The sequence below is a fragment of the Lynx canadensis genome, chromosome A1, assembly GCF_007474595.2.
Source record: "Lynx canadensis isolate LIC74 chromosome A1, mLynCan4.pri.v2, whole genome shotgun sequence".
In the NCBI taxonomy this organism is placed as follows: Eukaryota; Metazoa; Chordata; class Mammalia; order Carnivora; family Felidae; genus Lynx; species Lynx canadensis.
In genome coordinates this window covers 206,668,315-206,696,179 of record NC_044303.2, presented here as the reverse complement: position 1 = coordinate 206,696,179, position 27,865 = coordinate 206,668,315, and the positions used below count along the sequence as shown (strand labels likewise).

Genomic DNA, 27,865 nt, shown 5'->3' with positions numbered 1-27,865 from the left:
AGTCTGGATTGTCTGATATAAGTATGGCTACTCTGGCTTTCTTTTGTTGACCATTAGCATGATACCTGGTTCTCCATCCCCTTATTTTCAATCTGTAGGTTTCTTTAGGTCTAAAGTGGGCCTCTTGTAAACAGCATATAGATGGGTCTTGTTTTCTTATCCATTCTGTTACCCTATGTCTTTTGATTGGAGCATTGAGTCCATTGATGTTTAGAGTGAGTACTGAAAGATATGAATTTATTGCCATTATGATGCTTGTAGAGGTGGAGTTTCTGGTGGTGATCTCTGGTCCTTTCTATTATTTTGTTGTTTTTGATACATATATGTACATATATATATACACATATATACATATATACATACATATACAAATATATACATATATATACATATATACATATACATACAAATATATATATATGTATATATATTTTCCTCCTTTCTCCCCTCAGAGAGTCCCCCTTAAAATTTCTTTAGTGGTCACAAACTCCTTTAATTTTTGTTTGTCTGGGAAAGTTTTTATCTCTCCTTCTATTTTGAATGGCAGCCTTGCTGGATAAAGAATTCTTGGCTGAATATTTTTCTGATTCAGCACACTGAATACATCCTGCCACTCCTTTCTGGCCAGCCAAGTTTCTGTGGATAGTCTGCTGCAAACCTGATCTGTCTTCCCTTGTTGGTTAGGGACTTTTTTTCCCTTGCTGCTTTCCTGATTTTCTCCTTACTTGAGTATTTGTGAATTTGACTATGATATGCCTTCTTGATGGTCGGTTTTTGTTGAATCTAATGGGGGTCCTCTGTGTTTCCTGGATTTTGATGTCTGTCTTTTTCCCCAGGTTAGGAAAGTTTTCCCCTATGATTTGCTCACATAACCCTTCTACCCCTGTTTCTCTCTTCCTCCTCTGGGACCCCTATGATTCTGATGTTGTTCCTTTTTATTTTTTTTTAAAATTTTTTTTTTTCAACATTTTTATTTATTTTTGGGACAGAGAGAGACAGAGCGTGAATGGGGGAGGGGCACAGAGAGAGGGAGACACAGAATCGGAAACAGGCTCCAGGCTCTGAGCCATCAGCCCAGAGCCTGACGCGGGGCTCGAACTCCCGGACCGCGAGATCGTGACCTGGCTGAAGTCGGACGCTTAACCGACTGCGCCACCCAGGCGCCCCTGTTGTTCCTTTTTAATGAGTCACGGATTTCTCTAATTCTTAAATCGTGCTCTTTTGCCTTAATCTCACTCTTTTTTTCTGCTTTATTATTCTCTGTAAGTTTGTCCTCTATATCGCTGATTCTCTGTTCCACCTCTTCCATCCTTGCCACCACTGCATCCATCTGTGATTGCAGCTCAGTTGTGGCATTTTTAATTTCATTCTCGCTATTTTTTACTTCTTTTATTTCTGCAGAAAGGGATTCTAATCTTTTTTCTACTCCAGCTAGTATTCTTATTATCATGATTCTAAATTCTGGTTCAGACATCTTGCTTGTGTCTGTGTGTTGGTTAAATCTCTGGCTGTCGTTTCTTCATCCTCTTTCTTTTGGTGTGAATACCTTTGTTCTGTCATTTTGAAGGGAGAAAAGGAATTAATGAGGTAGAAAAATTGAAATTAAAAAAATTAAAATTAAAAAATATCAAAATTAAAACTTAAAAACACACACAGAAAAATTGAATAGATGATGCTAGATCCTAGGTGTGTTTTGCTCTCGGTGTAGAAAGTGGTTTGACAGATTAGAGAAACAAATGAACAAAAAAAAAGGGGGGGGAGAGAAAACAAAAAGGAAATCGTTTGAGATTTTGAAAAAATGAATACACTAAAGTAGACTAAAATACACAAAAGTAGAGAACATAGTAGAAAAAATTATAGAAAAATATTTTTAATAAAAATTAAAAAGAAATATGAATTTTTTTGTTTTCTGTATTTAAGAAAAAAGAAAATAAATGAAAAAGAGAAAAAAGATAAAAAAGAATAAAGAAAAGACAAAAAAAGAAATCGTTTGAAAATTTGAAAAAGTGAATACACTGTAGTAGACTGAAATAAAATGATGGGAGTAACATAGAATTTGAAAAAATTTACATAAAAGCAAAACATATAGTCATAAAAATTAAATAAAAATATTTTTAAAATAAAATTAAAGTAAAAACGAAGTTTTTCTCTTTCTGCATTCAAGAAAAAGAAAAGAAATGAAAAAGAGAAAAAAGAAAAAGAAAGAAAAAAGAAAATTTGAAAAAGTGAGTACACTGAAGTAGACTAAAATAAAATGATGGAAGTAGATCAAATAAAGTATTTTTTTCAAATAGAGTAGATTTTGAAAATATTTACACAAAGTAAAAAATATAGTAATAAAAATTAAAGACAGATATTTTTAATAAAAATTGAAAATAAAAATGAGTTTTTTCTTTCTGTATTCAAGAAAAAGAAAAGAATTGTAAAAGAGAAAAAGGATAAAGAGAGAGAGAAAAAAAATTGAATAATGAACCTGCTAACAGATTGAAGTAGGACTGAAATTGCTTCATTTTCTCCTAGTGGTCAGTCCATGTAGCTCTTTATAGTCCATACATTAAGCCGGCAGTGAGGTTTGTGTTCTTGAAAAGTGAAGTTGGCCCAATTGGGCGGGGCTTGGTGTAACAGCTCCACTTTCCACTAGATGGCGCTGCTAGCCTACTGGGGTGGATTGCTGTGGTGCTCGTCAGTGCACATGCGCATGCACGGGAGCGGTGAAAAATGGCGCCACCCAGCCACCCAGTCTGTTCTTCCAGATCAGCAATTGCGCACTGATCCTCCGTCTTCAGCTCTCTTCCACTCTCCTCTTTTCCACTCTCCGTGACCAGGCCCCAGGCAGTACCTCTCTCCCAAATTTTGTCTCAGATGCGGCTGTTTTCCCCAGCCCCTTACTTCCGAAGGACTGCGGCTTTGACCCACTCTGCCCCTCTGTGGGAGGGTCTCACCGAACAATGGCTGAATGAGCAATGGCCGAATGTCGGCTGCACCCAGGACGCCCGCTGGACCCTGCTGTTGCCAGTGCCCCGAGACTGCGGCCAGATGCCGGCCCACCCCCCAAAAAGTCGTGAGACAGTGTAGCCTCAGCATTTCAGGGACCATGGAAAATCGCAACACACATCTGGCACCAGGCTTCACCCTCAACAACCTTGCCCCAGCACCAGCGAATGTGGCTGTCTTCTGGGGTCTGCTGGGACCAGGTGGCTTCAACAGTCTCTACCAAATGTCCTTCCAGCAGTGGAACCGCTTTTCCCCGTGTGGCCTGAGAACCTCCCAGACACCACTCAGCTCCTGGGGATTCACCTTTCCCACCAGAGCACCACCAGGTATGGAGCTGCGGAGTTTCAGACTCTGCGCTCTCCCTGTTTACAGTCTTAATGGAATTTAAACCCTCTCCTTTCTCCTTTTTCCCTTTTTAGTTTAGTCTCTGCAGCTGTTTTGAATTTTCCACTTTCTCTCTAGCTGCTTTTGGGGAGGGGTGCTTTTCCCATATGCTCCCCCCTCCCCAGTCTCCGTCCTCTCTCCACGCAAAAGGAGTTCCCTACCTTTCAGGGCTTCTTGCTCCCCAAGTTCAGCTCTTAGTGTTGTGTACCTGCTGAATTCTGTGGTTCAGGTTGTGCAGATTGTTGTGTTAATCTTCCAATCGGTTTTCTAGGTGTGTAGGATGGTTTAGTGTTGGTCTGGCTATACTTCATGGACACGAGACACACAAAAAGCTTCCATGCTCTTCCGCCATCTTGGCTCCTCCCCTTTTCTAACTTCCATTAATATTATGTCTTTGAACCATAGGTAATCTAGAAGTGTATTACTTGTTCCAAATATTTTATAATTTTTTTCCCTATTAAAGGGTTTATTTTCTTCTTTATGTTTAGAAACAAAGAACTGACCTCACCCTCTCCCGCCACATCCCACCTCAGCCTTTCCTATTGAAGGAAAAGGGAACAAGAGTGATAGCAGGGGTGTTGGGGGGGTGTTGAATGTGAGAGTTCTTTCTCCCAACTTTGCCTACGGTCACTCCCCTTTTCAGCATCCCCCTCCAAAAAATATAGATTTGAACATGACTTGCCACCCATGGTGGGGTTGGGGAAACATAGCCAGAGTCAAAAAAGTAATACCCATTCTCAACAAAAAAATGGGTTCAGAGAGTGTCTGGCTGAAACTGGTAAGGGAGGGAGGTGGGGAGAAGGATAGCTGAGGAAGCTGCTGAGTGGAGGGAGGGCAGAGAGCCTGGGACCCTCCTTCTCCCTGCACCAGCCACCCTCTCTTTGCAGCTCCCTTCTAGCAGAACTGGTCCTCGCCTTTCATCCCCTTCTGTGGCTGCTGGGCAAAGTCCTCAAACATGATGTCATCGTCTGTGGCATAGTTGGTTTCAAATTCAATGAGGTTGGTGTCCACAGGGGCATCAGCTTCAGGTGCGGCTGTCTGGGGCCCAGGGAGGGTGATGTGCTCATGGGCTTGGGGTGCATAAGAACAAAAGGCACATCAATGGAGATATCCCCACCACGAGACACCACTAGCTTCACCCTGACCCTGTAGAGCCCCAGGATTCCCAGCACCTCCTCTTTGGCACCCTCCTTCACGATGGTGCTGGAATCCAGTTTGGTGTCCTTGTGCTTGAACTTCCCATCCAGGCCAAGACCACGCTTCTTCCAGTTGTTGCTGAGCAGTAGTGTGATATACACCTTCCGAAGGTGGAACCGGGTGACACCTGGTCATCTTGCTCAATCTGAGCCACAGGACACTTGTACTGGGCAGTGCTGAGAGGCAGATGTTGGCGTGCTGTCTCACAGAGACTTTGGTCTTCTTGATGGTCTTGGTGGAATTGGTGACAGGGGCGTTGATGTTGAGGGGCTCCCCTTGGTTGTATAGCTCTTCGTCCAGGGAAGCCTCAGGTACAGGGAGCAGTCAGACATAAAGTGAAGTGTGGTTTCTACTGAAATCTGAGTGCCTGGTTTCTTTGGTGGAAATTGCAGCTTTTGGATCACCAGACACACAAAGTTCCTTCTGTGGCTTTTCCTTTTCTAGTGACTTAGCACAGAGGCTCTAATCTCAAAGTCTTCCCCACAAGCCTTCCTTGTGTCTTCTGGGTCTGGCTACAGTGTGACAAAGCAGGGCAGATTCTGGGGTATTATATCCAGGTCCTCACAGTCATAGCGGAAGGCATCAGTGAGGGTCACAAACATTTTTTGGTCCTTCAAGTAGTCAGGGTCCATAAGCACCACGTCATCACTTTGTCCAGGGTAGTCTGCAAAGTCCCACTTGCCTAAGTACACGCTGAGCTTGCAGTTAGGGCTCAACTTCTTGGAGACCCTGGTGCCAGGTTTCTCCCCATGGTGCTCACATCAGGTGCCCCCGGGGTTCCCGGGTCCCTGGCTCCTAGTCTCCCAGCTTGCTGCCAAGTTCTTGCTCCTCCCCAACCATTGCCTATGCATGCATGCCCTCTGCTTCCAAATATATATACAATAAAACCTTGGTTTGCCATCATAATTTGTTCCAGAAACATGTTTGTAATCCAAAGCACTTGTATATCAAAGTAAATTTCCCCATAAGAAATAATGGAAAACTCAGATGAGTCGTTTCACAACCCAAAAATATTCATATAAAAATGATTTACAATACTGTAATATAATACAAAATCATAAAAAAATACAAAATATAGAGAAAAATAAACAAATTAACCTGCACTTACGTTTGAAACCCTTCACGACCAGTGTGAGGGAGACAAGAGAGAGGAGGGTCATTTTGTAGGACGACTTCACTAATGGAATCACTGCTATCTATTGGTTCAACAGAATATTTTTCTTTTTGTGCAACTTTAAACAAGAAACCTATCCAATGACACTTGCTTTTGCCTCCTTTTGAGGATTTCATGGAAATGAGACATTGCATTATTATTTAACAGATTCATCGCTTGCATTGTTACAGCCTTATTTGGGTGGTGCTTTTCTACAACATTTTGCACCGTTTCCCATATTACATATCTCCCTAATCTCATTTGAAGTGAGGTATTCCCCTGCCTTTTTCTCCTCCTCCTCTGCAGATGAGATGAAGACATAGACTTCTTATAAAATCTTGCAATTTTGGCCACTCGCATACCTTGTTCGTACTTCTCGATGATTTCCTTCTTAACTTCCACAGTAATCATCTCCTTCTTCTTACCACCTTTCTTTTTCAATATTTTCCTGCATGGGGGCTATTGTATATGCTCGCATAGCACGTTGACTACAGTGCATAATTAATAAAATCTTGCTATATACTGTATTTAATGTACCTGGCAATAAGGCAGCAGAGGAAAGGGTCTATATCTGCAGGCAGCCTGACCTAGAATGAAGCAAAGCATTCCTAAGCTTACTCTTGTATGGAAAAGCAAAGGACTGTTCATAGGTGCTTTGAAGTGACAAAAAATACACTAATGCCAGTTGTGGGCACCTTCCAACGTTCTGAAATATCACTGATTTCTGTCAAACACCACGGCCTGAGGCCCAGCATCTGAGCATAGGAGACAGTCACCCACAATCCCTGAGGGAGAGAGAGAGAGAGAGAAGAACCGTTGGCTCAGCTGTGATCATGTGACATTTGGCATCACATGCTACTCATATTGCAAGACATCACTTGTTTATCAACATTTATTAGAAATGTTCGCTTGTCTTGGGGAATACTCGCAGAACAAATTACTTGCAATCCAAGATTTTACTGTGAGATACGTGTGTGTGTGTGTGTGTGTGTGTGTGTGTGTGTGTGTGTGTAGTTATATATAACTATGTAACTGTGATATATGTATATATATAGTTTAAAAAAACATATATATGTTTTAATTTTAGAGAAAAAGAAGGTGGGGGAGTGGGAGAGAGAGGCAGACCTTGATCCCACGACCCTGGGTTCACAACCACAGCCAAAATCAAGAGTCACTCACCTAACCAATTGAGCCACCCAGGCACACTGCTTCCAAATATTTCAGAATACATATGCATAGCTAAGTTCCACTGCTCTTTGGGATTATAATTATATATCTCCATCCCTCTAAACCATTGAGACTTGCATTATAACTCAACATATGATCATTTACCAATATATGGTAAATATTTCACATGTACTTGAAAAGTGTGTATAAAGAAGTTTTATAATCTTTTATCTATTTTAATTAGATCAAATTTATTAAAAGCAACCTTCAAATCTTCGATATCTTTACTGAGTTGCCTGTTCTATCGGTTACTATTGAGAAGTGCTTTAAAACCTCCCAACAGCTTTACCCATCTCTTGAGTTCTGGCTCGCTTCAACATCCTACTAACTTTTGTCTCCCGAGCACTGTGAAGTAGGAAAAAGCTCTGATCTGCTGCTTTTCATTAGGACTCTGGCCTGCAGCACTTATATATCAGAAAATTCCTTAAAAGGAAAAGTAGTAGAGGGGCGCCTGGGTGGCTCAGTCGGTTAAGCGTCCGACTTCAGCTCAGGTCATGATCTCGCAGTCCGTGAGTTCAAGCCCCGCATCAGGCTCTGGGCTGATGGCTCAGAGCCTGGAGCCTGCTTCAGATTCTGTGTCTCCCTCTCTCTCTGCCCCTCCCCTGTTCATGCTCTGTCTCTCTCTGTCTCAAAAATAAATAAACGTTAAAAAAATTTAAAAAAAAAAAAAAGGAAAAGTAGTAGAGAATTTCTCTTACTGCAGTGGATTTTCCTTTTCTCAGGTTTCTTTGTTGCTAAAGTATTTCTTGCCCTGATTATTCTCTTTTTTTTTCTTTTAAAATTAAGTTTTGTTTAGTTTTGACAGAGAGAGAGCAATCGAGGGAGGGGCAGAGAGAGAGGGATACAGAATCCCAAGCAGACTTCCCTCTGCCAACGTAGAGCCTGATGTGGGGCTCAAACTCATGAACCATGAGATCTTGACCTGAGGCAAAGTCAAGAGTCTGACGCTTGACAGACTGAGCCACCCAGGTGCCCCTATTCTCTTTTTAATTTCAACATTTAGAGTTGCTTTTCTAGGAGGTTTGTTTCGATAGGAAATACTCTGCCAGAGAGAGAGAATCAAAACTCACATATGCAGTTTCTGATTGGTAAAGTAACACTTCTGTTTTGTAGAAATTTGGAAAGTCAGAAAAGTAAAAAAAGAAATTAAAAAATCTTCCACCATCTTCACCTGGCTAATTCGTAGTCATCTTTCTGTTTTCTACCTCATTTAACTTTTTCAGTGTCTAATCAACCCCCATTTATATTAAATTAGCTGCTATTCATAGCACCTTGTATTTTTTGTTGTTGTTTACGCTTTTCACAATGTGTTACTATAGATTTATTTCTGTATTTATTTGATTGGCACTTGTCTCTTTCACTAGATTATTAGTTCTAGTGTCGCAAGGACCACGTCTACTTCTCTCTGTAAACATATTATCTATTATGGACTATTCGATATGTATGAAATATGCTTTTTGAGCAGTATTTCTTTTTTGTGTGCATATATGTGTATGTTTTCAATTAATATTCTATTCTGCATGTAATCTCTATGTGTATTTTCCCATTTTCTGTATTTTAAAAATTCGTTTGATGACATATCATATACATTTCTCCATAGGAAGACTGTCTTCTAATACTAGCTCAGTCACCAACTATTTGACCTTGGACATATCAGTTAATATTTATAGGGCTCAGTTTCCTCATCTGTAAAATAAGGAAATGATAATCGCCTTAACTACTCATTTGGAGAATTGTCAAAAGTAAATGAGCCCCACTGATATGCAAGGAAATTGTGGCATAAAAGATACAGAACATGAAATAGTTAAACAAGGATGCATTAAACTGTTGCTACCATTGTTGCTTGATGGATTGTCTACAAAAAGACCATTGGGACCATAAGTGATATGAAAGAGCCATGTTTACCTCATATCTCTAGGGAAAATGTAACACTTTCTATTGACCACATAAATGGAGAAGCTCTTCACACATAGAATGTTTACATCATTGCAGAGGGATAAGTATCATAGAGCAATTAGGTAAGAAAACAACATAGAGCTAAAACAAGATGCAGCTATTTCCATTACAGAAAAGTAGGCAATTAGCTTTTTGTAGAGCACTTTAGCGGGTGGCAAACATCTGCAGAAATGTAATAAACACTCAGTTGCTTCTAAGTAAGTGCATGAGCAAAAAGAAATAATTGCAGTTATTAATAAGGGATGAGAAGAAAACAATCTCTCCCATCTTAGAAGATTGGAAAGAAAATCACCATGAGACAAACCCAGATGACATGAGATCATTTATTCTAACTATCCTGGGTTATCAGTAGGCGTTATGAGAATCTTATCAATGTATGTTTTTCCAGGTTAGTTAATTCTTTCATTTATTTGTTTTTCTCTTTTTGGTATAATATACATATGGCAACATTATCACTACTGAATACCGCTTCAATCATTTCCACAAATATTTGCTTTCTTGATAAATTCTTGAGATTAAATTAACACCTTCAAGTATCGCTATATGTGATATCTGGATGGGTAGACCCTACTAACCATTTGAGTGAAGGTTTTAGAACTCAGAGTTTGCAAAACGAGGTGAACAGTACTACCTACGTAATGCTCTATCTCAAGAATGATCTTCCCAGATGAACTTTGCATTATTTCTTTTGAAGAATAAAAGTAAAAAGCACTATATAATTGCAAGGCATCAATATAGAAACACCCCCAGAGTACGTAGATTCCTTGTCTCAATAATAGAAATGCCACTTTCCCTTAATGTTCAGGGAAAATTCTAGCATTCTCCCAATAAGTGAAACTTTGTTATTCTAAGTTTCTTTTGTTTGGAAAATGTTGCATTACTCGGGAACTAGAATCACTTCATCAGAGAATTTAGAAATAAATATACTTCCCAAATGCTTGTTCGTTTAAATTCTATCTGGCAAAGTGTCCATTTAATCAACAGAGTGAGAAAAATAGAGATTTAATCTATAGCTTAATTGGGCTGGCAACTAATGAATGTTTCAGCTTCTTCTAGCTCCTTCTTCTAGCTGAATGTAGGAGCTAGAAGAAGCTGAAACATTCATTAGTCTGTGGTTTCTCCAATTTTATAAATGATTATTGGTGACTAATGAAGCAATCCTCTACCTCCTCTGTACCATTTGTGGAAACAGAAGCACAGAAAATCCTCTGCTTTTACACTGCCATGCTAAGGTGACTCCATTTGTTAAAGATGCCAAGAGAACACAATTACTCCTGTTCATTAATTACTAGTTAAAGCAGCTTTACTACCATCAGAAACTAAGAAAGTTATGAGAAATGTCAAGGTAGTAAAATATGGAAGTACATTTGCAACTGTGAATTATTCAGAACTCAAGACAGACAATTTATTACTACTTGTTGCTATAATAAATCCTCACTAATGGAACCCTATTAATTAGGAGTTTGGGATGATTTGGAGTCTTGGCTGAGATCTGTCCTTTTATTTATTAGAAAGACATTTGGAAAGCAAGTTAGTAGTCAAGCAATAAGGACAATATATATTTTTTAAAGTCCAGGCTCTCTGCTGCCCTTCTTTATTAATAAATAATAAATGCCATTGTTGCATTTTTTGACCTAGTAAAAGAGGAGGATGCAAAGGCAAGTTTTGTCACACATGAAACCATAGTAATAAAGCCTGTAGACCACTGAAAAGAAGAGAAGAAGAGGAGATGAAAAATTTAAGGAAATAATGGGCAAGAGATGAGTCATGAGCTACGCTCATGAGTGGTGTGCTGGTAAATGTTTAATAATTGTAGCATCTTCCAATTTCTGTGGTGTAAATACTCACGTTATGGACAATTTCAAGCTACCAACCGGATATTATTGAGTACAGAGGTAGAAAGAGAAAATATACATAAATAACCTCAAGGGCATAGGTATTATTAAAGTCTATTTTACTACTAAAATGCTGATAAAGTTAGTAAAAATGTATTAAGATGATAAGGATGCGATGATTTGGAGTATTTATTGCTTTTGTTTTTAATTAATTTAAACCTAAATTCATATAATTTAGTTTAAAATAAAGTCTGGTTTTCCCACTCTCACCGCTGTTGTTTAACATAGTGCTGGAAGTTCTAGCATCAGCAATCAGACAACAAAAGGAAATCAAAGGCATCAAAATTGGCAAAGATGAAGTCAAGCTTTCGCTTTTTGCAGATGACATGATATTATACATGGAAAATCCGATAGACTCCACCAAAAGTCTGCTAGAACTGATACATGAATTCAGCAAAGTTGCAGGATACAAAATCAATGTCCAGAAATCAGTTGCATTCTTATACACTAACAATGAAGCAACAGAAAGACAAATAAAGAAAATGATCCCATTCACAATTGCACCAAGAAGCATAAAATACCTAGGAATAAATCTAACCAAAGATGTAAAGGATCTGTATGCTGAAAACTATAGAAAGCTTATGAAGGTAATTGAAGAAGACTTAAAGAAATGGAAAAACATTCCCTGCTCATGGATTGGAAAAATAAATATTGTCAAAATGTCAATACTACCCAAAGCTATCTACACATTCAATGCAATCCCAATCAAAATTGCACCAGCATTCTTCTCGAAATTAGAACAAGCAATCCTAAAATTCATATGGAACCACAAAAGGCCCCGAATAGCCAAAGGAATTTTGAAGAAGAAGACCAAAGCAGGAGGCATCACAATCCCAGACTTTAGCCTCTACTACAAAGCTGTCATCATCAAGACAGCATGGTATTGGCACAAAAACAGACACACAGACCAATGGAATAGAATAGAAACCCCAGAACTAGACCCACAAACGTATGGCCAACTCATCTTTGACAAAGCAGGAAAGAACATCCAATGGAAAAAAGACAGCCTCTTTAACAAATGGTGCTGGGAGAACTGGACAGCAACATGCAGAAGGTTGAAACTAGACCACTTTCTCACACCATTTACAAAAATAAACTCAAAATGGATAAAGGACCTGAATGTGAGACAGGAAACCATCAAAACCTTAGAGGAGAAAGCAGGAAAAGACCTCTCTGACCTTAGCCGTAGCAATCTCTTACTCGACACATCCCCAAAGGCAAGGGAATTAAAAGCAAAAGTGAATTACTGGGACCTTATGAAGATAAAAAGCTTCTGCACAGCAAAGGAAACAACCAACAAAACTAAAAGGCAACCAATGGAATGGGAAAAGATATTTGCAAATGACATATCGGACAAAGGGCTAGTATCTAAAATCTATAAAGAGCTCACCAAACTCCACACCCGAAAAACAAATAACCCAGTGAAGAAATGGGCAGAAAACATGAATAGACACTTCTCTAAAGAAGACATCCAGATGGCCAACAGGCACATGAAAAGATGTTCAGCGTCGCTCCTTATCAGGGAAATACAAATCAAAACCACACTCAGGTATCACCTCACGCCAGTCAGAGTGGCCAAAATGAACAAATCAGGAGACTATAGATGCTGGCGAGGATGTGGAGAAACGGGAACCCTCTTGCACTGTTGGTGGGAATGCAAATTGGTGCAGCCGCTCTGGAAAGCAGTGTGGAGGTTCCTCAGAAAATTAAAAATAGACCTACCCTATGACCCAGCAATAGCACTGCTAGGAATTTATCCAAGGGATACAGGAGTACTGATGCATAGGGGCACTTGTACCCCAATGTTCATAGCAGCACTCTCAACAATAGCCAAATTATGGAAAGAGCCTAAATGTCCATCAACTGATGAATGGATAAAGAAATTGTGGTTTATATACACAATGGAATACTATGTGGCAATAAGAAAAAATGAAATATGGCCCTTTGTAGCAACGTGGATGGAACTGGAGAGTGTAATGCTAAGTGAAATAAGCCATACAGAGAAAGACAGATACCATATGGTTTCACTCTTATGTGGATCCTGAGAAACTTAACAGGAACCCATGGGGGAGGGGAAGGAAAAAAAAAAAAAAAAAAAAAGAGGTTAGAGTGGGAGAGAGCCAAAGCATAAGAGACTGTTAAAAACTGAGAACAAACTGAGGGTTGATGGGGGGTGGGAGGGAGGGGAGGGTGGGTGATGGGTATTGAGGAGGGCACCTTTTGGGATGAGCACTGGGTGTTGTATGGAAACCAATTTGTCAATAAATTTCATAAAAAAAATAAAATAAAATAAAATAAAGTCTGGTTTTAACAACTAGCTGGCAGCATTCCTAAACTTTCATGAGCTGGTATATATAAGTTGGCTCTAGTATACCATTACATCTTGGTAACACACTCTGTCTCCCAGAATTGAAACCTAGGGTGCAGCAAAATATATCCAAACAAATTGTGAGTCCAAATAAATATTGGACTTTGAACTATGATACCTTGGACATAGATGGAAACGATTATAAAGCTTTCAGAGAAGCCCTGAATTCAGAATGGTGTCACAAACAATATGGCAGGCCAACAAGAAAGCAGGAATATTGCAGGAAGTAAATGGACCAGGGATAATTTTCCTAATTGTGGGAAGCCTATTTGTCATATCCTCAGCTCTTGTGTGCCTATTGAGAAAACTCTGATAGAACAGGAAAGGCCTTGATTAGATGCTATGGCAAGGAACACATGTTTCATGGTGGGTGTCAGCATAAAGCCTCTAAAGACCAAATAGAAAGACTCGTTCAAAATAAATGCCAGTTGTAGATGCTGAGCAAGTCATTAGGACAAAGCCCATTACCGTGGCAGCCAACGTGGTGTGAAATGACAGTCTGTGGATTCGAGGCCCCATCCCACCACCTCTATGAGTGTTTGGATGAATCTGAAAACAGAGAAGGTAGAAAAGAAACCCTATGACAGACCAAGAGATAAAACTGATAGGAATTTAAATTTTGAGCTGACTGAATATTTACCTTGAATAAGAATATTAATTTGAAAGTTCAAAATATTTTTCTTCAGTCATTGAGTTAGGGTCAGGAAGGCAAGAAGAACTCACAGAAAACAAAGTTACATTTTTGAGGTACGTCTGAGTTCTAGCAGGTAAAAATACCAATTCCACTATAGTCAGTACACCCTTGTAAGGAGACCGTTTCTTATTTTAAGAAAATTTTCAAAAACCTCTCTATAATCTTAAAAATCTTTCCATAATCTATTTCTTAAAATAACTTCTAAATTGTGTTTCACTCCCAAATACATTTCTAGCTAAGGTTTTTACATTAAGTTTCTTTCTCGTGTTTACAAAAGCCTTCAGAAATCTCATGTTTATGGTTTCAGGCATTCCCAGAGCAGTGTTTCTAAATCTGAGCTTTCAGTTCTCCTGATTTACAGCCTTGAGGTCACCATTTATTTCTTCCTTTCCCCAGACCTATATGCCCAGTCAACAAGCCCTTTCAACTCTGCCTTCATGGGCTTTCTTATATCTCTTTATTCCTTCTGATTCCTCCTGTCTTATCTAGAATCCAGGCTCCTTCCACCTCATGTTTAAGTAACTATGATAGTCTCCTAGCTGATCTCTCTACTTTCAGCCCCTTCTAAAAGTTATGTTGGCGTTGTTTCCTAGTACCCTCTGTTTATCATATCCACACTCTTGCTCTTAATCCACAATAACTCTCTTATGTTGAGTCTAAATGCTCAGCTTGATAATCGCCCTTTTCCATCAGCCAGCTGGTTGTTAACAGAGTGTTGTAATTCTTTCCTACCACAAACTGTTCTCACGGCAAGCAACTTGCCTTTCTGTTATACTCATCAACTTTCCACTTGTCTGCTCATTTCTCTATCCTCCCCTGCCCTTGTCCTAAAATCTCTTCAACCCACTCATGAAAAACCTATATGCTCTCAGCCAAATCCCATTTTGTACTCTAAACTTTCCTCACCTCTCCAGCCCCTAGGCCAAGTTCCAGATTACAGTATCTATAAGGCTATAATCTGCGTCACAGAAAATGCCATTGATTAGACATTTTCTTGGTCTGCTCATTATGTCTCATGTATCAAACCAGATTGTAAAGTACTTAAGAACAGTTTAGATCTTCTCCTTGTATATTCTTCATAACACTTAGCACAATATTGGGCTTGTGTGTTGATACTTGAAAATTTTTTTTTTTGAAAAGCCATTTATTTATTTATATCCATTAAGCAAATCTTATTTCCTTGGTTTATTGCAATATACATTTGGGGAATAAAATTCCATTCCTTTAAGGATACTTCATTAATTGAAACTAGCCTTTTTCCAATCCATCTAAACTGAGATGTTTACTTGCCTATGGCAATTTTTAAACATAATCTACATGTATGTGCTATGGATTAGTATGAAGTAGTTTATTTTTTGCGAGTCTGTTTTAGTCAATATACTTGATTATATCATAGAAAAATAAAACCACTGACCCATCACCAACCTATCAACCATCCCTTTAGTTATTTAGCAATGCAGGGTTGGGTAGTAACTGGTTTATTTATTCGTTTATTTGGCAAATGTGAATCAGACACTTGTTTTGTGTTAGGCATGAGTCTAGGACCTAGGTAGGTGGCCATGTACATATGACCCCTTCTTTCAAAAGCTTAGAGTCTTTTAAGAAGATAAACTAAACAATAATGAAAAAACAAGTTAAAATACTATGGAGGCAGTGAAGCAGTGTGGGTAGAAGAGCAAGTTCTGAAGTTGGTCGGCTTGAGTGGACCATGGATGGGCTCACAGCCTTCTAACTGTGTGATATTGACAAATTTCTTAACCTTACCAAGACTCACTGTCTTCATTTGTAAACGTGTAATAAATGTAGTCATCACAAGAATCAAATTTAAAAACTTAATGTAAATTACTAGAATTTAGACGGCCATCTAAAGTACTAATAGTAAGTATGTATAGATAAATTTGTAATTTTATTATAATCACAAATATTAACAGCGTAATGAAGACAAGATACAGGTTGGCAGTGCAGGGGCAGAGTCTGGAATCAGGAAGGTTTCCCTTGGGAGGTGAGAAAGAGAGTGGTCTAAAAACTAAATGGTGGGATTGGAGGTTGAACTAATCCACAGAAGAAGATAGAATTTTAGAAGAAAGGCAAGACTTATGGTCTAGAAGAAGAGACGGGGTGGGAGTGCAGGAAAGAACACCAACTTCTATTTCTTGACCTTCTGGTACACTTGGTAAGCAGCAGCTGCCACTGGTAAAAGATTAAAAGAGAGCCTGGTTTTATTAAGGACAACAGATAAAGAAAGTGTTAAGGCCACAACTGGGCTTGTTTCAAGTGCAACTTATTTCACCAACATAAGGATGGATCTTTGACTATAATGTATCAAAGAGTAATGGAGCAGGAAATGGGTCAGTCTTCAGGCAAACGATTAACCAAACTTAGTGTCATTTGAAAAAATAAATGGATTGAATAATTTTCATGTTGACACTCCCATCTTATGATTTACGGGTGCCTTGTTTTTCTCTTAGTTTGTGACATTACAGATATTACAAATAACTATTCACTTATGTTAAAGAAATTTTTTGTTCTTGGCCTTTGTAAGCTTGTAGAGGGCTTCATAATAACGCATTAGGCTTTTAAAATAGAAGGTCTTGAATTTGGCTGATGTATTTTAAGTTCCTGATTTATAAAGCTCTTCTGGGAACAATGCAACTGGTTACTGAACTAGACATGACTGTTAGTATTTAGTGTGTCTGCTGTCTAGAGTGTGGGGGTAGCAATAGCAATGGGTGACCTGCCATATCCCCTTAGTTCACCCCCACACACTGAAGCCTGCTTAATGAAATCTCTGCTACTCCCCACCTGAGGCTCGTTAATGACCCTGGGAAGTTTCAGCCCATGCAAAAGTCAAGCCAGAAATGCCAGGGAGTTAATGCTGCTGGAGTAGCCCTCAGCCTTGGACAGTTGGGGATTTGGTAGAAAGATGCTCACACTTTCACACGTTCTCTCTCCTCAGATGGAATAAGTCTGAGATGTGTTCCATATTGTCTCTTCGAACTCTATAGTGGAATTAAGTGTCCCAGATCCTGTCTGCTCCTGACTGAATCAGGAATTTTCCTCTGACAGATCTCCCTTCTCTTTGTTAATGGTTCCCATAGACGTATATCCATGCTCCCATTTCTCCAATTTCAAAAACAAACCACAATAAAACAATTACCCTCATTTCAACCTCCAACTACCCTGCATTACTCTGCTTATTTTTTCAGCAAAACTGAAAGTCCCCTATTTTTATGCCAGTTTTTCTTTTTTTTTTTTTATCATTTAATCTTTTCTGTTTTTTGACAGATACAATGACTTCAAAAAAAATAAACAAGCACAAAAACTGTGTCTAAAAAAAGTCTAGAAACTTTTTAACCAGATTTAAAAATGAAAATATTTTACCATAGATGTTAACATATTTTTCTATAAATCACTGTGTTTCTACCAAATCACAAAACTTGGTATGACTTCTAAAAAGTGAAGAACAACACCAGGGATAATTCTCACAGGCAAAAAATTAAATTACTTTAATTCTCCCGATCACTTTATAACATATTTGTAGTATCATTCAAATCTTGATTTAAATTCTTATTAATGTATTATGAAAAGAAATGAAAGAAGGATGAAAAGAAAGAAAACAAATTTGAAAACGATTATTTTTACATTGTCTTGCAGAGCCTCAGGACCCAAAGGAGAACCAGAAAGTCAAATTTTATAAATTTATTCTATATGGAGTGAGAAAGGATTCTAACCCTTATTCAAATTTTTTTTTTAGATTCAAATTTCGGCATTGTAGTACTTTCATGATTTTTTGTTTGTTTGTCTTTAGGTTTTTTGTATGTTTATTTATTTTAGAGAGAGAGAGAGAGAGAGAGCGAGGTGCAGAGAGAGGGGAAGACACAGAATCTGAAGCAGGCTCCAGGCTTCGAGTTGTCAGCACAGTCTTGTCACGGGGCTTGAACTCAAGATCATGACCTGAGCCCAAGCTGGATACTCAATCAATTGACCCACCCAGGTGCCCCAGTAGTTTCATGATTTTATTTAATGTGTTTATTAGCTAAAATATGAGGCAGTCACATTTAAATGAAAATAGCAAGATTATATACTATCACAGGAAGAGCTTCAGACTACAAGGCTCTTTTCCAAACGTTAGACCTTGGGACCCAGTTATTTAAATGCCTGTTGCTGTAGTTTGGGAATAATAGCACTGAGCCTAGATGGTTTTTGCGAAAATTATTTAAGATAATGTCAAAGAGTTTCCTAACAGAACTAAAGTGCAGTTCAACCAACTGTAATGTAATAGCCTGAACTTAGTCAAAACTCAAATGCAGTTGACCTTGAACAACATGGGTTTGAACTGCATGGGCCACTTATACACACATTTTTTTCAATAAATATATTGTCAAGTTTTTTGGAGATTTTTCTCTTACAATTTTCTTAATATAATTTTCTCTAGTTTACTTTGTTGCAAGAATATAACATATATATAGCATGCAACATACATGTTAATTGACTATTGATGTTATCAGTAGGGCTTCTGGTCAAAGGTCAACAGTAGGCCACTAGTCGTTAAGTTTTTGGGGAATCAAAAGTTATATACAGATTTTTGAGTGTGTGGGGGTTTGGCATCTAACTCCATGTTGTTCAAGGGTAAACTGTAATTTTTAAAAACTATTATCTACTTTGATTTCCAGCAATAACTCAAAAAGTTGAAAACAGAGAAATACACAACTAAACCCCAGCCATATCACAGAAGATTATAAAAATTTTTGGAAAGCTCACAAGGGATCTTTTCATATTAAACAGGTTTTAAAGCTAGAGACTTGTTGCATGAAAGTACCCACATCTACACATATATGAGGAGATTAACCAAGATGTTCATGGGTTTTAGTTCTGTAATAAAGAACTGGACTCTGGGTCATTATCACAGCTGAGAAATTACATCCTAAAAACTTGAAAAAAAGAATGTAATAAGTTGGTGTTGCCTTTAGGGGATATTGCTCTAATGGACTTGAAAAAATCAACTTACTCAACTTAAAAATTTTTAAGTTAAATATTTGATGAAATTTTAAAAAAAGATATGAATCCCACCATAGCTCTTCTTGATGGAAAAAACAAAGAATAAAAAGGTTTAATTGTCCAAGGCTGAACAAAATACATAGCTTATTTTATCCTGTTCCTTGGTATTTATATAGATTTCCAGAGTTTCTTATGTTTATTCCATCATCAGTGTAAACAATGATGTCTAGGCTGTTAACAGGTTCAACTTTAGTTTTAAATCCTATTTTCAAGTCCAAAGCTATTAAATCTCCAGCTGTCCCAATTTTGAGCACTTGAAATTACAAGAAATCTTTTGTTTTCTGAGATACTAGCACTATTTTGCTACAGTAAGATTTAAACTGTTTCCAGTATGTTACCACCTTACATAAAACCATCAAAAACCCCTTGGCACAAACATTGAGAATCTAAATTACTAATTGCTTACAGTGGGTGTTAGCTACAATTTTAGGAAAAAGAAATTTCTGTTTACTATTTAGTCCATTTCATTGGCCCGAGTCTATATTGGCAAAAAAAAAAAAAAGAAGAAGAAGAAGAAGAAGAAGAAGAAAAAGATTATCCAGTCCAGTTTCTAATATTTTCCATATGGCAAACCTATTAAGAATAGGGACACCATCAGGGGTGCTGTTGCCATTGATATGATGTGAGAGTTCTTCATTGAGTCAGAATGTCTTGTATGCATTGAGAGTTATTTGGCATCTCTGGCCTTGTACTCACTAAATGCCTGGGGCTGTCCCAGTCATTATGACAATCAAAAACCTCCTCCACACATTTCCAAATGTTCTCTGGAAGCAAATCACCCCCAGCTGAAAACCTAAACCTCAGAGGAAGAACTAATTTGTTTTTTGATGCATCTGTTTATTATCCACTTATAGATAACGATTCCTAGGTTATTCACAAGTTATAGCCAAAGTTTTCTATAATTTAATTTTTTTCAAAAGTATCAGTCAGGCTAACATTTTTTTTCTATTCTGCCACAAGCTTAATATAAATTTTAGAACTCAAATATATTTTAAATTCTTAGTCTGGGCAAATGAAGTAGTTACCACGTGGTAGACTTACCAGGTGCGTGCACGTGCACACACAACAACAACAACAACAACAACAACAACAACTTTGTGACTTGGTTACATAATTTTCTGCAGGAAAAAGATCCACAGCAAATTTTTCAGAATCTGGCTTATAAACATAATAATATCAAACTGCTTAATCAGCACTTTCAGACTTCCTCTTTTAGTAAATCCAGAATTGTTCACTAAAACAAAACAAACGCCCCATGACTTCTCTAGTCTTGAACACTAGTCTTAAAGATAAACAGAATGAATAAGGAGAAACAGAATGAACATATGAAGCTATTAACAAGTTAGATATGACAAGATTGCACTTCAATTAGTAATGACAAGATAGTACATGAAGGTTTGCTTCCCAAATGCATAAATAAAATCTCCACTCACCTCACATAGACCTTGTCACACAGTCATCTCATATTAGAGAGGATACGGTGTGTTATGTGCTATAAAACATAGTCTATAACAGTTACTGACTTAGTCAATTTTATATCTAGAAATCTTTTTTTTTTTAACCAGCCATTCTAAGAAACACAAACTTCACATGCATGCCCACTACTACAGGAAAGAGGATAATAAAAAAATGGAAAACTTACCATTTACCTATGACTTAAAAAAATACCAGCACAAAATTCAGCTCAACAGCCAAGCCTCAGGTAACAAATTTCATATTCCTTATTATGGCTTTCATCAAGAATCTCAATATGTCTTGAAATGTTTAGGTGAGATGCATTTCTCTTCAAAAACATTCTAGCTTTCAAGACTCAGCTTCAAAACAAAATTGGATAAATATTAAGTTGAAGGTAAATTAAGAGAGACTCAAATCTATTTTAGTGAGAAATCTCTATAAATTCTATAACTGAGTAAAATTTCTACATGTTTAAGTTTCTTAAAACTTTATTTAAATTAAAAAAAATTAATGTTTGTTTTTTCAAGAGAGAAAGAGAGAGAGAGAGGGAGAAGAGAGAAACAGAGAGACAGAGCTTGAGTGGGGGAGGGGCAGAGAGAGAGGGAGACACAGAATCTGAAGGAGGCTCCAGGCTCTGAGTTGTCAGCACAGAGCCCGATGCGGGGCTTGAATTCACAAACCATGAGATCGTGAAGTGAGCTGAAGTTGATGCTTAACAGACTGAGCTACCCATGCAACCCAAAACTTTTTTTTTTTTTTTAATGTGTTCAAGTCCTGTTTTTTTTTAGAAGGAGAAACAGCAGAACTAGGAAGGAGGGAATGTGAGAAAAAGAGACGAGTGCCCCTTGATGGGCGAGATCCAGCACAGGCTTTGTCTGTGTGTGTGATCAAGGCCACCCAGCAGCCTCCACCAGCCTTTTCCTGTGAGGACAGGGTGTGAGGAAAACCTGGGCAGACATGAATTTTCCATGAGGGTGTGGGTGGGATCAATTGGATCTGGGTCCCTCTGGACCAGGTGAAAAAGCCAGAGCCCACAGCATCCTTGGCAATGCAAATAGAGGCACAACGGTGGCGTTTGGTTTCTTTTTTCTACCATTCTTACTTTTTTTCAACAAATACAAACTAAACATGAAACAAATATTTACTCCAATTTTTATCAATCGTGAATTCAGGGAAAGAACATTGGAGTTGCCTCTAAATATTTAAAATCTATCTACAATTATAATGTTTCAAATAGAAACAACAGTAGTTTAAGAATTGCTACCAGTCCTGGAGTGCCTGGGTGGCTCAGTTGGTTAAGCACCTGACTTCGGTTCAGGTCATGATCTTGTGGTTCATGGGTTCAAGCCCTGCATCAGGCTCTGTGCTGACAGCTCAAGCCTGGAGCCTGCTTCAGATTCTGTGTCTCCCTCTCTCTCAGCCCTTCCCCTGCTCATGTTCTGGCTCTCTCTGTCTCTCAAAAACAAATAGATGTTAAAAAAAAGGTTTTTTTAATTGTTACTAGTCCAAAGATTAACATCTTTTATTTCATTTTTTTTAAATTAAGTTTTTAATTTTACTTCCAGTATAGTTAACATACAGTGTTATATCAGTTTCAGGACCTTTTATTTCATTTTTAATGAGATTTTTAAAAATAACAATAGCACTACACCAGAAGGGGTGATTTTTCCTGCTTTCAAAATACTTTTCAAATTCTGGCTTTAACTTTTGGAATACACAGAAACTAAATAAAAAAAGTTCTATTGAATGAAACATATTAACTACTGTAACAAGAAAGACATGTTCTTTTGGAGCAAGGAAAACAACTGGCAGAAAAAGAAAAGAAAGTCCTGTCAATATAGGATGAGTAAGCAAATTCTATCCTTCCTTCCTTCCCTCCTTCCTTCCTTCCATCTCTTTTCCTTTCTTCTATCTCTCTTTTCTTTCTTTTTTGTCCTTCCTTCCTTTCAAACTCCACTCTTCCTAAAGTGGATTTCACAAAATTGGAATCGAAGAACTAAGGTGGGTAGGGAGGAGGAACAAAGTACAAACAGAAAACAAAGAGGGGTAGATTCATAGAAAACAGAAAATTTATAGTCAACCTACGGTCCCACTCCAATGTGGTAGAAGCTGCTTGAAGTAATTTAAAATGGAGCAGGAGCTCAGGTTCGTACTGTGGTGTGAAAATCAGGAAGGAATTCACCACCGGAAACCAATATGCCTTCCTATTTATTCCACATTCTGCTTCCTGTAGCCTTTCTCCTCAGGAAGGGCCTCTTTCTACTACTTTTTCACTCTCTTGGAGGACTTCTGAGCATACACACCAAGCAGGAAGCTTGAGTTTCCTGGGATGATTTAAAAGATCATTTTGGGGGCACCTGGGTGGCTCAGTCGGTTATGCATCTGACTTTGGCTCAGGTCACGATATCATGGTTTGTGAGTTCAAGCCCTGCATTGGCCTCTGGGCTGAAAGCTTGGAGCCTGCTTCAACTTCTGTGTCTCCCTCTCTCTCTGCTCCTCCCCCACTTGTGCTCTGTCTCTCTCTCAAAAATAAATAAATGTTAAACAAAAAATTTAGAAGACCATTTTAAAGACTATGCATGTGTGTGGATAACTCATTTGCCAATTTTGGGATGAAATTTAATCTTTGTTTATATTTCCATTCTTCGAGATCACCAAAAAATTGGAAAACATTCTTTGATCTAGGACATTTGATGTTATTAGAAATTTTACTTCTGTGTATACTGTGACCCATTTGGTCATGACTAAACCTCATATGTCACTGCTGTTTGGAGTCACTCTGAAAACAGGTGTTACAAAACTGTGAAAAGATTTAATTAACTAGGTAATATGTTTGAACATCCAATAGAAGGTATAAATGTAAAATAACGTCAGAAAAGCATTTCAGACGTAAAACACCACCTGAAACGCATTCCTTCAAACAGAAGTACATTCCTCCTAGGTACCTGATTCTTTACTCTTTGGTCACAAGGTAAAATAAGTTTTATTTTTCAAATCATTTTGGCCAGTGTTTTCATCTTGGCTACAACCTAAGGAAGACAGATATTGCAATATGAAATGCTGGAGTGTGTAAGTTGATGTGGTTTTTGTTTTCATAACTAGGATTGGATTGAAGCATGGAGTCATTAAATTAATGGTGAAGCAGAAGGCTCTTTCATGGAGGTACCTCCCCAACATTGACCATGGGAGGTACTGACCGTTCTTACGGTGCCCCGTAGAACAAGTGACCATATGCTGGTGATTTACAGGCCAATAGTCCCGCTGTTTCGTTTGAGAAGGATGAATCAAAACTTTCAGTAAGTTGGCTACAGGATGTTTGTTGTTTTAAGATGATTTGACTTTTTAAAAGGTCTAAATACAAATTTTAAGTAATGTATCTGAACAATATTTACTCTTTGTTTTAAGGTCCTATGAATTCCTCAAAGTTCACATTCAAATCAAAGGTGAGCTTGGCTCAAGGTTTGCCTTTGGTGCTGTCTTATCTTATTTCTCATCACCAACCACCCCCCCTCCCATCTCCCAGCTTTTGCTGTGGCTCCTCTCCTCCCAGACCTCCTGGCTGTTTTTCTCTAAGCATTGTCTGGGGTCCCAGATCTTGTGCAATAGTTCCTCAGTGTATAGTGTCTTTATTTTTACTACCTAAAGCAATCTGAACTTCCAAAAAATCTTTCTTAATCATCTCCTCTATCAAAATCTCTCTATCTCTCTTTATGGCTTTGGATTCAAGCTACCTAATTTTAGCCAAACTTGTTATCATGCTCATTAGGGATCAGTGGGTCAGTATTCCCACTTTCAGGTTATATTCCTATGTTTAGCAAAGGTCACCTGGAGCCATAACACATAAACTCAAATACAGACAGGCTCCCCCCCACCCCGCCCCCAATACCATAGCACAAATACATGCCATGGTTTCCAACAAGGACCAGCAGAGAAAATGTAGCTGGTTCTGTGATTCAACCCCATCATTGGAAAACAGTGTGAAAAACCTATGTTTTCCAATGTATGCTTGTGAAGTTATGGGGTAAGGGGATCAACAAAAGCATTCATAACAACGACAGGCAGACTATTCATTTCCCTTTCATAACATAAACCAGAATCAAGTCACTGGAAGCCAATTTTGAATCTGAGGCAGATAATGTTTCCTGTATCCTGCTATTATTTTTCTCCCCAGCATGTGCTCAATGAAGATAAGTCCTGTGAATAATTATCTGACTGCATAAAACCATTAGGCCAGGTTCCAATGAGGTACCACAGCTGTGCTAGGGACCAGATAATAGAGAAAGAACAGCACTCAAGGCTTTTTACATCATCTGTCTCCACCATCACTAGTGCAGTGGAGAGAAGACAGGACCCAGAGTGGGGTAGTCCCAGTTTTCCAGGGTAGGTCACAAGACACCAAGGGTATAGGAGTCAACAAGCGAAGTCGTCTAAGAAAAAGCCAAGAGGACTGTTCTAGGAGATGTATCTCCTAAAACCTGGAGATCGGGATAGTTCTGTCTTTTAGTCTCTACTCATGCGGAAGAAATACAGTCAGTATGTTACAGTTAACTTTAGCCTCTACGATAAAGCCAAAGTATAGGAGAAGCTTGATGATTCACAAGCATATACTCTGAAGTTCTTTCTCTGGAAGTAATTGTGGTAGGTTAAACAAAACCAACTCCTTAGAACAGGTGTAATTCTCTCCTAGAAAGGGTTTGGAAAGGGCTAATGCGCTGCTACCTATATTGTTCCTCTGACCAAAATGCAATGTTTTGTTTATTTAATTAATGGCTTTCTTCTCATTAGGCTTGCTGCCACAACCAAATGGAGATTTCTCAGCCTCCCAAATCGACGAGTTTGGACTGTTTGCCTTGAGGCTAGCTTTTTGCTTTCTCTCTAATTTTTTAAAAGCTGTCTTAAAGACAGGAGTTTAAGCTACATTAGAACCAGAGGAAAATATCAGCAAACCCCACTGAAAAGAGTAGGTGGATTGCCTAAGGGGTTTGTGCCCCAAAGGTCAGATCTAATTCAATAACAGTCTGTCTGGAAGTCAGAATCAGAATATTTTTAAAAGGTCTAGGTGTTTTCTTCATAATTAGGTCAAAAGAGGTGAGGCTACTCAGCAGGGGCCCATTTTTAAAATAAACTAAAGGCTTCCTATTCAACTCCAAATACAGGTGGAGCAAAGCTAAGTCTATATAACATCAATACATAAAGAATAAAAGTGAAGTATCCATTCTTTCTCTCAGATGATTCGTTTATGTGACATGGATACTGCAGTGCCTGAACACTGTCCTGTTTTCAAATAGATTTGGACCCATACTTGCAGAAAAAGAAAACACAAGAAAGACCACAGTAAGATAGGGGTAGATGTTTAGACGGAAACGTGAGCAGAGATGAAGAAAACTTAGACAGGAAGATGTCATAGTCTTTGGGGGTAAAGGAAGAGAAGTAGCAGAAAGACGCATATGCCACTCCCGAGCATCAGTGTACTCAGGACGGTGGCTCTTTCCTGCTGGTTTCTGCTCTGGTTCATAGCATGTCTACACACACCTTTCCTTAACTTGGAAAACTTTGAGAAAAACATCCGTGGGCAGAAGACAATGGCTCAGGGAATTTCCATAGCAAACCATTTTGACATCAATGAAAATCACTGGGGCAAACATGGAAGTCTCATCCCTTTTGTCTGACTTTCATTAAGACAAATTGAATGTTTACTGATTATCCAAGCACATCTTTGTAGGCCGATTGAATGGCTTGAGGAGAAAATATCTTCATGAATGAGAGCAGGAGAGACTTTGGAAGCTTTTCTCTGATGTATAGCAAAATATCAGCACATCTTTTTGGAGGAGAATAGCTTTAATTGCATCCTTTCATTATCAAAAACGAGAATACAATTTTCTGAGAATGTTCCAGCAAAGCTCTTTCATTTAGCCATGGGCACTGCCTGGGAATCAGAAAGCTGGACTCTGGTTATTTTGGGTAAGACTGTCTGGAAAGTTAGAAAAGGCTGCTGACCCCTTGGCTTCACCTTTCACATCTGTAAAATGTGGAGATTGACTTAGGAGTATTTTAAGGTCCCTTCTGGTGCCAATATTCTGGAAATCTATGCTTCCTCCTGACAGCTCAGTGAAAGAAAACCATGTCTCTAGTACATGTTTTGTGGATTACTATTAATAAAAAAATAGAATAATACCATGGTTTGAATAATGAAGAAATTTTTGTATTTGTGAGTAACTGTGTTTTTTAATCTCACTCCAGTTAGGAGCTGTATGTATAACAAATGGAAATAGAACTTGTAACAGTATGTCTTAGTGTTTATATAGTCAGCCTTCCTCCATGGCCAAAGAAGTATGTGTTAACCTATTACTATATAATCTCCAAAAGTTGTGAAGTAGACAGATTAAAGTTCTTTTTATCAAAACAGCACAAGAGTTCTGGAGAAGATTTTTAAAAAATGCAATAAATCTGAGAGAGCTCTGGAATTTAGCACCTCAGTTGAGGGGAGAGATGCAGGACTAAAATGCCCTTATAGGCAAGTAGGTCTATGAAGGGTGGAACATGTTGGCATGGCCTGCCTTGCCAATAACAAGCTGTGTGATGTAAAACGAGTCCCTTAGCCTCTCTGTTTCCCAGAATCCTTATCTATAGAAGAAGAAATTGAAGTGAATGCATTCCTAACCACTTTCAGTCTTAGAGTCTTATGACTCTGAAGGAAGAGATTAAAATGCAGTTAATTACAATTTAATAATATAAATAAATTGCACAGATACATATTTTAAATCCTTAGGAGAATAAATTCTTGTTTATAATTTTATTTTATGAGAGAGAGAGAATATGTGAGCAGGGGAGAGAGGTAGAGGGAGAGAGTGAGAGAATATTAAGAAGGCTCCACACTCAGTCAGAGCCCAATGTGGGGCTTGATCCCACGACCCTGGGATCGGGACCTGAGCAGAAATCAAGGGTCCGATGCTCAACCAACTGAGCCACCCAGGCGCCCCAAGAGAATAAATTCTTCAGACACTCATTTACATATAAATTATTTATAAGTTAATTAAAACTCATACTTTAGGTATAAAAGAGACCTTAGCAATCAGTACCAAGTGTTGCAAAACTGCCTCATAATTATTTGTGAATGTGCCCCTTACCTTGTGCATTCTTCGAGGGAATAGTCTTGTGTTTCTTTGTATCATCAGTAGTTAGACCAGTACAGATAGTGAATAGATACTGAGTAAAGACTAATTAAATAAATTTGCAGATAAAGAAACAGAAATCTTGAAAAGTTCCACTAAGCTACCTGAAGTCACACAAGTAGCTAGATTGGAGCTTCTGCTTTTTCTGAGACCCAACCCAAGGAGGGCTGGTTCTTTTTAAAGGCCAAATTGATATACTTTTTTCTAAAAACATCATTAGCAATGACATGTTTTCCATGAAAATAGGTCTTTTAAGGACTTTAAGGCAGGCCAAATAAAATTAAATGGAGAATAAGTCACATAATAAATATT

General features: G+C 38.2%; 1 pseudogene; it reads right to left on the bottom strand.

Moving 5' to 3' along the window:
• Positions 1–4,272: 4,272 nt before the first annotated feature.
• On the bottom strand, positions 4,273–27,517 carry LOC115522823 (annotated as a pseudogene).
• Between the last annotated feature and the right edge of the window lie 348 nt (positions 27,518–27,865).